General features: G+C 49.9%; 1 protein-coding gene across 1 annotated transcript in view; it reads left to right on the top strand.

Annotated features, from left to right (window-relative positions):
• The first annotated feature begins 5,727 nt into the window (after positions 1-5,727).
• Positions 5,728-11,568, top strand: part of CDC42 (cell division cycle 42) — a 36,681-nt gene continuing 30,840 nt past the window's right edge. Inside the window, exon 1 of the mRNA XM_054394984.1 lies at positions 5,728-5,765. The gene's annotated coding sequence lies outside the window, so the exon portion shown is untranslated. The remainder of the gene's footprint in view (positions 5,766-11,568) is intronic.

Here is an 11,568-nt window from a genome sequence, read left to right as displayed (position 1 = left end):
AGCGATACTTCTCCATCTTGTCTCCTAAGGTGGGTGGTTACAGCCCCTGAGGAAGCAGAGAGGGGAAAAAATACCCCACATTTCTGGTGCTTGGACACTTCTGAACCTCAGACAAAAGCACCGGCTTGATGGGGACACTTGGCTCTTGCTCAGTTGGTGTCTGCCCTCAGTCTGAGTTACTCTGCTGGTGTAAAAGAGATATTGTGAAGTTCTCTTAGCTATTGGTGGATGGTGGGCAAGAAGACCTTTGGTGCCTGGACCTGAATTCTGCTTTTTGTTCCCTGCTGTTCTTTCCCTGAAGAACTGCAAATATGCTCTGAGCCTTCCGTGTCTGGTGTGACTGTCTGGCAGGGTGGTCTCCTCCTGTCCCTCAGCCTAGGGAGCGCGTTTGCAGCTTGGTAGGAGTGCTCTTGGAGGTATTGTCCTTCCAGCCCACCCATTTTCTTACATGCAGGGTGATGGGTTCAGAGCAAAGCACTGAGCACATAAAGGAGCCCCTCAGTTCAAGAAGCACCTCAGGGAACTGCTTGAGAGAGTGCAGCCATAAAGCTGCTGCAGGCAGTGAAACATCTCCCAGTAAGGCCAGGCTGAGGGAGCTGGGGCTTGGAGCTTGGAGCAGAGCAGCCTGAGGGCTGCCCTCATTGCTGGGGATAAAGCTGTGCAGGGCTGGAGCGAGACTCTGCTCAGGGATGGCCAAGGACAGCACAAGGGGCACTGGGGGCAAGCTGGAGAAGAGGAGGTGCCAGGGGAACGGGAGGGAAAACTTTGTCACTGTGAGGGTGCTGGAGCCCTGGAGCAGGCTGCCCAGAGAGGTTGTGGAGTCTCCTGCTCTGGAGACTTTCCTTCTCTGGATGTGTTCCTGTGTGACCTGCCCTGGCAGGGGTGTTGGACTCAATGAATTGTTTCGAGGTCCCTTTCAACCCCTAACAATCGTGATTCTGTGAGCTTTCTGCAGGTCAGGTAGATCTTGTGTCCTCAAGGATAGCACAGCTTAGCCACAGGGGAAGCTGAGAAGTGATGTGAATCTCTCCTTTCTTCTCCAGGAATGGGGGACCAGTCCTCACGAATTTCTCGGTGCCTATAAGCTCCAGCATGATATGTCCTGGACTCCGTTTGAGGACATCGAGAGACGGGATGCTGAAATCGACATCTTGGACAAGCTGCTGAGTCGGCAGGCAGCACTGCCCCCGTGTGTGGAGCCCAACTTCCAGGGCCTGACCCAGTGACATAAGTGACCACATGGGGACCTCCCAAGCAGAGTCCCTGTGTGAGTACACACAGTGCCTATACACTGCCAAAGGCAGGGCAAGGAAGGAGAGCAAGAAAACAAAATGCTGTTGCCACTAATACTTGCTCTGTGCTTTAATGAGACCAGTTCTGCAGTCTGGATTTTCTAGGGGGTTTGAGTAATTTATTTCTTTGACTTAAGCAAAGCTGGAGCAAGAGGCAGGTAATAGCAGGTGGAGTCAAATCCAGGAGGGCTTGGGGCAAAAATGCTTGGGGCAGATGCAGTATTGCTATAAAATATGTCCTACCTGTCTGGTGTATCTCCTTGTGGCTACCTGTGGCAGATGATGATTTCAGGGCTGGATTTTGCCCCTCATTATAATGTCCATATTTAGGAAGCTCTGGGGCTTGGCAAGAGTGGTCAAAGCCCCACACAGAAAGGTCTATTGTGACCTGAGTCTGTTGGTCTCTGTCCCAGCTGGCCTGAACCCTTGAGTCAAGCATGTGTGACCTGGAGTTCTCTTCTCTTCTCTGGGAATAGTGTCCTCAAAAGTGCCAGGTGCTCTTAAAAAAGTGCACATTTCACAGTCCTTGTGCATTCCCCTCGACTTTGAGTGGTCGAGCTGCCAGGGTGCAGGGACACCGAATGCCTCTGTGCCAGAGCAGCAGAGAAAATAAATCGGTTTTGGTCTCAGATGTAACTCTGAGACAGCCCCTGTGTCCTTGTCTGCATGGCAAGCATCCCTTTGGCTTTACCACAGAGACTTGGTAGTCTGTGGGGCTGGTTTGTCATCTCCAACCTCACATTTTCCACCAAGAGGCAAATATCAGAGCTGCTGAGGTGATGTTTTCCCTCTGTCCAGCTGCACAGGGCTCCTCCAGGAGCTCACTGGCTCCTCTGTGAGGAGCCAAGTTGGAATTGTACTGATAGAGAAGATGTCCAGGCTGCATCCTGGAGTGTAAAGTCAGGTCTGGTCAGATTCTCCCATGGCTTGTTCACCTCCCTGAGATGACCTTATATGCTGCTCCAGGCATTGCAAATGCACACTGGCCATAGCCTCTTGCTCCCAGGTCCCTTTCAACTTATGTCTTTCCATTTCAATGTCTGAACCTACTGCTTCAGGTCAGGTGCTTCAGGTCAGGGGAGGGAGGACCTCTTTGTTTACAGAGTCCTGCATCTGGGAAGCAAGAATAAACTGCAGCAGTACAGGTTAGGAGGGGATCTGCTGGAGAGCAGCCCTGGAGAGAAGGACCTGGGAGTGCTGGTGGGCAGCAAGTTTTGCATGGGACAGCAATGTGTCCTGGTGGCCAAGAAGGCCAATGGGGTCCTGGGGTGCATTCAGAGGAGTGGGGCCAGCAGAGCCAGGAAGGTTCTCCCCCCCTGTACTCTGGCCTGGTGAGGCCCCACCTGGAATATTGCATCCAGTTCTGGGCTCCCCAGTTCAAGAGGGACAGGAATCTGCTGGAGAGAGTCCAAGGAGGGCTACAAGGATGCTGAAGGGACTGGAGCACTGCCTGGTGAGGAGAGGCTGAGAGCCCTGGGGCTGTTTAGTCTGGAGAGAAGAGGACTGAGAGGAGATTTAATAAATGTTTATAAATGTCTGAGAGGTGGGTGTCAAGAGGGAGGGGACAGCCTCTGCTCAGTTGCACCCTGGGATAGGACAAGGGGCAATGGATATAAACTCCAGCACAGGGGGTTCCACCTCAAAATGAGGAGGAACTTTTTCACTGTGAGGGTCACAGAGCACTGGAACAGGCTGCCCAGGAGGTTGTGGAGTCTCCTTCTCTGGAGACTTTCAAGCCCTGTCTGGATGTGTTCCTGTGTGACCTGTGCTGGATTCTATGGTCCTGCTATGGCAGGTGGTTTGGACTTGAGGATCTCCAGAGGTCCTTTCCAACCCCTAACATCCTCTGATCCTGTGGATTCCCAAGAGACCCTTGGGGAGCAACACCAGCACTGGGGCTTGCCATTGCTGCAGTTTGTTCCCCATTCAGCAGGGCACTGCCTCTCTTGCAATCTCTGATCACCCTCTACCCCCTGGAACACCCTGGCAGGTGCCTTTAAAGATGCTCGAGGCTGCTGGCAGCACCTATTTCCTGTGGGTCAAGCCCTTCTCTGCTTGGATCACAGAAGGATGGGAGGCTTGAAATAGCTCCCCAGCAGCCCAGGGTTTTTTTTGTCCCAGATTTTCTTCTCCCAGCTCTTCCAGGTGCAGTTGCTCATCCTAACCATGGTGTGGTTTAGCCTCTGCTTGGCAGAAACCTCGTCCTTGGAGTCCACATGGGACATTTCAATCACCTTTTCCCAGCTCACCCTCCCTCACTTGGAGCACAAGGGCAGGTTAAAAGCAATATATTATTGTTATTATTAATTGACCTGGGTATAAGTTCCTTATCAAGTCATAAGTGTCTAATGTAATGGGTTTTTTCCTGGTTGTTTCATACCCCAGGTCTTATTTTATTGCACGTTATTAAATGCTTCCCTGGAAGGGAGAAAGTTAATTACTGCGTGGGCTTTGCCATGGTACTAATTACAGCAACACTGGAGATCTTCCTGTGTTGATTTATGCTCCTCTGGGAAGAGGAGATTCTTGCCCCAGTTCTTGTCATTAAAATCTATACAATGCTATGTGCAAGAGGATGTCTGCAGCCCTCAGCAGTTGGTGAATTCATGTGCATTGGTGGCATCTCACGTTTGCTTTCCTACATCTGCAACACCCCATAGCTCCCTGGTGTCCTGCAGTTCTTTTCTGTGCTGGCAAGACCCCAAAGAGCAGAACCGCTATTGCTGTGTATTTGTCTGAAAACACACAGAAGGTATGAGGAGGCCATGGAGATGGTTTGCTTGTGCTCAGTCTTCTGCACTCTGGGAAATGAGGATGTGGCTGCTGAATGGTCCCATTCCAGATCAGGGTGGTGATGCTGCAAAGGAGGAACTGTTTCCCTGGAACAACTTGCCCAGCATTGCCATCTCAGCTCATTTTTGATCTAATTGAACTCAAAAAGCTGACGCATTGTCAGAAGTGTTTGGAAGGTGCTGCTGTGGAGCTGCGCATCCTGTGGAAAATGGGAAAGGATGGAGCTTGTGGCAAAGAGATGAGCTAGAGCCTGCTGCAATGCTTGCAGTGAGGATCAGCTTCTGGAGACCTGAGGAGGTAGTGCTCAGTGCTGGATTCCTTGAGTCCCTCCAGGTTCATGATCTTGCCTCAGCTTCTACCGAGTCACTGCTTTTATGGGTTGTTGGCTTGACAGGGCAGGGAATTAATCCAAAAGTCGGCTGGGAAGAGTCAGCAGGACACGGTGCTGGAGGGCAGAGGTTGTCCACGGAGGGTTATGAGCTCTGTCTTGCTCCAGTGTGTTTTTCAAGCCTTTCATTTCGGCGAGTGTGCGCCCTCTGTCTGGAGAAACAGCCATGTGGGTAAAATGAGACCAAGGCAGAGCCGGAGGATGCAGGGTGGTGCATTTCTGGAGTAACAATGTTAAAAATCAGCAGTCATCTACAGGACTTTGTTTCCATTCACGGTTTCATCTGGAAGATGACTTTTGAAGCTGCTCTTCTCCCTTTGGTGTTCTGTGAGTGCTCGGGACAGGGGTGTACGCGGTCTAAAGGCAATGGGTTGCTCCAAAATCCCCAGGGACAGACAATCTTTGCAGGACAAGACAGATGGGCCTCTGACACTGCTAACGTTGAGCAGAGCAGCTTTTGCTGCTGGATAAACCAGGACTTGTTGAAAATGGCTGGCAGAAAGGTGCTTTGGTGCTTTTGACATCTGATCTTGGGTGCTCCCCAGAGCTGATGTTTGCTGACTCCCAGCACTGTGGCCCTAAGACTGGTAGCTCTTCCTGAATTCTAACAACCAAATAACTCTAAACAAGTTTGCTGTTTCAGGCCAGATTTTGGTTCCTGCTTTTTGATTGGCAGCACCCAGAGATTTTCTTCCTATGTTCTTGATCCCAAAGGATGTTTATTTTAGTTGAGAGGTTTAAGGGAATTTAGTTTTAACATCCAATACATGGCGGGCTTGTCTCCCAGACAGAAGGCTTCTCTCCACAAGGGATGCTGGGGCTCCCTGGCCTTTTTTGTTTCAGCTTCAGGCAAGAAAAAAAAGAACAAAAACTGGAGGGAATTTGGGAATGGTGATGCAGGGTTGCATCCTGTATGGGAGGCTCTGGGCCGTTCCGTGTGCTCCTGCAGCCCCGAAGTGCAGGCACATGGGTGCAGATGCGAGGTGAGGGTTCCCTCAGAACCTGAGGTGTGGACATGGAGGACGGCTGCGGGCACGGCCCGGGGGTCTCTCCGCTGGCAGCTCCTTAGCCGCAAGCCCGCGGCGTCCTCCTGCTCCCCGGCTCGCCGCAGGCGCGGCTGTGCCGGCCGGGCAGCACCCCCTGCCGGCCGCGCCCTGCTTCTACCCGCCCTCCTCTACCGGCCACCGCCCCGCGCGGCGTCCTTTGCGTGGTGACGTCACGAGCGTCTTGCCCCTGTGCCTGAGCCGAGGAGACCCCGCAGCGAGCTGCCAACGCCCGGCGGAGACTCCGAGGTAAGCGGCCGCGCTGTGCCGGGTATGGCACCGCCAAGACACCTCCCCAGCCTCTTCTTCCCTCTCCTCCCGCTAAACATCGCTGGGCTGTGCCCCTGCCGTGCGGGAGGCCCCCTCCTATGCCCGAGGGATGTGTGCGGGGCCTCCCCGGGCTTCCGCCGGTGGGGGTTGGCCTTTCCAGGGCCGCGAGCGAGGGGTGCGGGCTCGGCGGAGCCCTCCCTGTGCCTGTTGCTGGGGGCTTGGCGTCTGCGGGATCGGTCTTCTCGGGGAACGCGGTGGCGGGCCGCTACCCTTTCCTCTCCTCCCCTCCCCCGCTTCCTGGCGCGGCGGGTGGGGTCCCGACCCTCGGCGCGGGGAAGCTGCGGCAGGAAGCCCTCCTGGGGCATCGGCCTCCTGGCGGTGACTCCCCTGCCCGCGGCTCGGCTGCGCGGGGGACTGTGGGCAGAAGCCTCGAGGGTCGGCTTGTGCGGGGTTGGGGGGGCTGCACATGAGGCTTCCTGGCTTCTTTCAGGCGAACAGCGCCGGACGCCGTGGTGGATCTGAGTCGCGGTGGGGGTACGGAGTGAGGGCCCAGCTCAAGCTGGGAAAAAGTCGGTTCTTACATTAAAAAAAAAAAAAAAGAAAGAGTTGGGAGGTGCTTCGTGGCTTTTGCCTGCCTAGGTGTGAGCTTACCCGAGAAGTATCATACAGTGCTGGTGGCGTCTCTGGTTTTGGCTAGGGTAAGAGCCGGTGCAGCTTCGAGGGTTGGTGTTGCCATATGTTTCTCGTTTGAAGTCTCAGCAGGATGTGCATTCTACAACAGCACCTCACCTGGCCGTGTTTTTAGGGTTTGTTAAGTGCCCTGGACTTGAGCAGTATTTTTACCCGTATGTGGGTAGAACTGGCAGCTGGTGGCAACAGTGGGAGCCACTGGTGCAGCTGGGTAGCTGTGAAGATAGCAATCGGTGATGTGAAACCTGTGCTTAATTCCAAACGGACAGAATTCTTGTTACCCTCTCTGTCTGGGTACCTTAACCGGTGGAGCCGGAGCAGCTTTGCTATCCTCGTTTGACAAAAGTATGAGGAGGACGAGGCCTTAACGAGGAGGCCATGTTTGATGCCAAGTGGGTAGTCAGAAGTAGTTTAGTCTGGCCATCTGTGATTGTCTTTGTCTGACGTCCATCTGTGTTTCTCCTCGCCTGGCAAAGAGGTGCTAACTATCTGTATTCAAAGTCTTAAATAACACTGCTTCAAATTTGCTTTTTTTTGAAAGGGTATTTAAAGCTTGGATCAAGCTCCTCCTTTTCCTAATTGCAGTAACTCAGTAAAGCACTTAAAGCGTCTCCCTTTCAGTTAGCAAAAGGATCTTATGCAAACCTGACTTGAGATAGAAAGCCCTTGTATTCAGCTAGTTATGTGTGGAAAACATTCTGTTTTGTAAACTGTTCCTTCTTGTTAGTTGGGTTGTGAGGAAGGCAGGATAGGTAAATGTGTATTTGAGGCAAGTCTTAGGGATGCACGTAAGACCTGATTCTGTTACTAATTGCAGAACTGACTTTGTGTTTGAACTGTTCACTTGTATGCTTAGGTAACAATGACAAAAAGGAATAAAAACTGCTGTGATGCAAGATAAAACATGTTTGCAGTTTGCTAATGTGTTCTAGGCAGAAATTTTAATCATTAGATTTGCATACTTTGAACTTGGTTATTCATGACCTGTAACTGATGCTCTTAATGCATTATCTGTTCTGCTTTGAAATGGGTTCTTTGCCTGAAACTGATGGCCATTTAGGGAGGTTCCTGACATTTTCACCGTTTAATAGAAATGTTTTGGAAGTCCTAGAGTGCCTAGGGTGTCTGAAATGGAAAATGTAGATCTTCTGCTAAAAGAACAATAGTAAACAGAAATGGAGCCCATCTGAAGAATGTAGGGATTTCCCTGATGAGCATCCAGCTGCACTTACTTTACTGTAAAGCATGTGAAAGGCTGATCTTGATGCAAAAGCTCCTTCTGGATGAAATGCAGCTGTAGTACTAAAATGAGTTTTCAAGTCTTGTGAGCATAGACAGACAGGCATCTTAATCAAAATCTTTTTGACAGCTCTCTGTTACTCTGCAAGCTTCAAAGTGAGTGCAGCTGGGTCCCAGCTCTGCTTCTGGCTCCTGAGAGCTTGTCCAACACATGAATGTGCATTGCTGCTGTTGGGGCATGGAGTGTTTGCTGCTGAGACCAGTGCTCACAGCTTGTGTTGCCTTGTGTGTCCTAGCCCTCACTTTCCTCTGCATGCCTCTTGTGGCCAGCTGAGCTTCCATGCTGTCATTGGACTCAGTCTTATGAATTGCAGTGGTCTGAGCTTGTATACTAACAGCCTGCAAGGAGGAATTGTAGAGAATTCATTCTTCAGGCTCTGTTCTCGAGAGAACTGCATTTTGATGTTGTAGAAGATGAAGGTGCTGTCAAATTAAAGGCAAGTGGGATTGGTTTCTGATACTGTGGGTAGCAAGCAGCTCTCTTTAACCACTTAGCTAACTGTAAACTTCTGCCTTGGCTTGACTTCGTAATCCTAAATGCAGGTGATAAACCCCTCTCTTTTTAGTATTTAGTATGTAACAAATAAACCAGCTTACTGACTAGATAAGCTTTTTATGCTAAGTTTTAAAAGGCATTTAAAGCATCTTCACACTTCTGCAGCCTGAATTAGGTGGCTTCCTTCAAGCCCTGTTCAAAAGAGCTTACACCATGCTTGCTAAGGGTATCCATCAAAAAGGATTGCCCCTAGGAATGGCAGGTGAAACCCTTTCACCACATCATCTCCCTGGGCTAAAGCCTGGCACAGAGTTATCCTTCCTGAGTATATCTGGCCACCTGTCCGTACTTGTTCCACTGCCTCTTGCAGCCCTTTCTGCATCTTTATGATGGTGTACAGGTGAATGCCTGAGAGAAGTGACAGAAATGGCGTTGCAAGGCATTCCCAGCTCTTGGTGGGGATACTTTAGATTGTTGATGGTGGAACAGCTGGATTTGTTTATCCAGCCCTGGGTGTGCAGCAAGCTTAAAATAATGAGTACAAGAAGCTGAATTTCAATGTTGTTGTTGTGTAATTAATATTTGTAAGCTTCCCTTCAAGTTTCATAGATAATGATTTCAATTTTAAAGAGTTTTACAACTTAAAAATACTGTTTGACCTGCTCTCAGTAGAGCAGCTGTCCTTTTCTTGGTGTGTTGACTCTTCTTCTGAACAAGTGGCATTTTATAAAGAGAAACAAAGAGTTAGTTTGCAAAAGCTTTTAAAAGCCATTGTTCAGTTTTAAGTGTTTGTGCTGGTAATTCCTCCATTGCTTCTGAATGTTGTGGTGGAATTCCTAGCAGGAGAGTTAATCTGAGCACTCTTCTTCTGTCCAGTGTAAAATCAACCCCAAACTTTTATTCAAAAAGTAAGGTGAGGGGTTCCACTGAGCCTCCTGCCTGGAGGGAATGTGTGGATGTGAGCTCATTTGTGCCAAGAGCTCTGTGCCTGGGGTCAGGTGGCGTGGTATGGGTGCATGTTTTCTAAGTGGAGACCAGACTGTGGCAGGGAGAAGGTATTTTATCAAGCTAATAGGGTAAAGTTTAAACTGCAGAGTAAAGTGGGACCAGTCAAGGCCCAGAGGCAGACTGCTGGGTACAACTGGAGGGGCTTGCTGTCAACTTGTGCCAGACTAGCTAAGGCTGCCATAATTGTCTTGGTTTGTAACAGGCTGGTTTGAATTGCTCAGCTCTTCTCACGCTGAAAGATGCTCTGCTGTGTTTTTGGCCAATGATGAGCATTCTGTTTTGGGGGGAAACAGGGAAAAAGTGCTCTTGCAGCTTTGGATGTAAGGCATCTGCTTCTTCACAAACTTGTGTGGCTGTTTGCATTGGGCTGTCTGTCAGTGGTAAGCAACTGCTGTAAAGGAGCTGGTGGGAGGGCTGGTGCTGGGCTTGGATTTGACAGCAAGCCTGTTCTGGTTGTGGTTCACCTTGGGGTGCTTGAGCAGTGGCCTCCAGCTGAGTGACTTCTGGTTCTTGTCAAATGTTGCTGAGCTAAAAGCTTAGTTCCTCTCAGAAGGATCCTCCTCTTCCATATCCTGCAGTGGGGGCTGTTACTTCTTGGGCATCTTCTGCACTTACCTGCTGCTGAGAAGCTGCCAGTTGCCTGCTTAGCTGCAGTCCTGGTGCTGTGGTAGTCTTGCTTTCTGCTGTGCCAGGGAGGGTGCTCCCAGCTGCTCAGGTTTCTTCTACTGGTTAGGTGAGTGCTGGGCAACCTGTCCTGCCTCAGTTCTGATGTTAGCAAGTTACTAGGTTAGCTTTGATAGAAACATCAAGGTAGCTCAGTGTTTGGGAAAGGTTGCTTTTGCAGTATCTTTTTAACAGAGCTTTCTCTCTTGTGCTTGGCCCTTAACATGCTGAATCCTCAAAGCATCCTTTGAGCTGTGTGCATGGAACACCCACAACTGTCCTCTCCCTGAAGCATAATGGGAATAAGGAGTGATTTGTGCATGCAGGGTTCTGTGCAAAAATATGCCTCAAAATAAAGGAGGTTAAATGCAACTCTTAAATGCAGTTGACCATGGGTTTGGAGAGAGAAAAAGTGAGGCTGGTGCATGCTGTGGTTTGGAGGGGTGTGCAGATGGGAGCAGAGATCAGCTCCTGTTTTTAAATACTAACAGCCTAAAATGTGGTATTAAAATGCTGAACATGATTTTGTTACATGGCAGAGTAGAACAGCTTGCTGTAGAGTGTGAAAGTGAGGGTAATAATGTAAGATTAAAAAGCCTGTGACAGAGAAGGACTTGATGGAAGCCCACACGCTTGCCAGTGTTTAATCTGGGGCAGGTTTTCCCAGTGCTGACAGCTGGTTTTGACAGTGTAACCTCAATGAGAGTGAGAACAGAAGGGTTGATGTTTTTGTTTTTTTACTATTGGTGATAAAGTGAAGGTGGCTCTTTGGAGCTCTGTAGTGGCCCAGATCAGCAGTGCCATTGCCAGGGCAGATACGGGCATGGTTGGACCATGTGTAACTGCTGGGGCGGCAAAGAGCCCACTGCCTGACCAGCCTGCATGGGGGGCTTTCTTGATTTGAGTTCAGGACTAAAAGGGGACAGTGTGGCTCTCCTCTTCTGTTCTTTGAAGTTAGAGACCTTGAAATGTTCGTAGTTTAAGTGCAGGCTTTTGAAATTTCCCTGCCTAGCTGTCTTTGTGTCTGATCTTGTGTGTGTTTCTGCTTTACCAGTTTGCTGTGAGGAGCCTTCACATGAAGAGGCGCAAAGCAGCTCTCAGTTTTCACAGGAAAAGTTTCATTGCCTGTAGAAGATACCAGCTGATCTCACACTTAGGTTTTAAGGAGAGATCTTTCTTCTTCCTTGGGAATTTGTAGTAACTTGTCCAGAAATAAATGCTGCAGAGTCACAGAGGTGTTTGGATATATGTAAGCTCTGTTGAGTGGCAGACTTAAGGATGTTCCAAGATCACAGGCATATACTTTATCTCAAACAAGGATTCCCATGATTTTGTGGGTTTCAAGAACCAGCATCAGCCTGAGAGCTCTTTTAAGTCTATGATGGTGCTGGTTCATCTGCACTGGTGATGGTGACTCCGTGTTCCTTCATTCAGTGCATTTCTGTGGGCTGCCTCAGTGTTTCCTATCCCTGAAACTGTGGGAGTGGGCAGGCATATGAGACAGAGCCTACCAGTCCTACCAGTGTGCTTTGCTGCCGACAGAGACCTGCTGGCTGCAGTTCAGGGTCTTGACTCAAATTCTTGTGTCTTGACACCAGCCTGTAGCACAACTGAACTTTCTTGGCT

The sequence above is a fragment of the Indicator indicator genome, chromosome 32, assembly GCF_027791375.1.
Source record: "Indicator indicator isolate 239-I01 chromosome 32, UM_Iind_1.1, whole genome shotgun sequence".
Lineage (NCBI taxonomy): Eukaryota > Metazoa > Chordata > Aves > Piciformes > Indicatoridae > Indicator > Indicator indicator.
The sequence above is the reverse complement of the archived record's forward strand: the minus strand, read 5'-3'. Positions and strand labels throughout refer to the sequence as shown.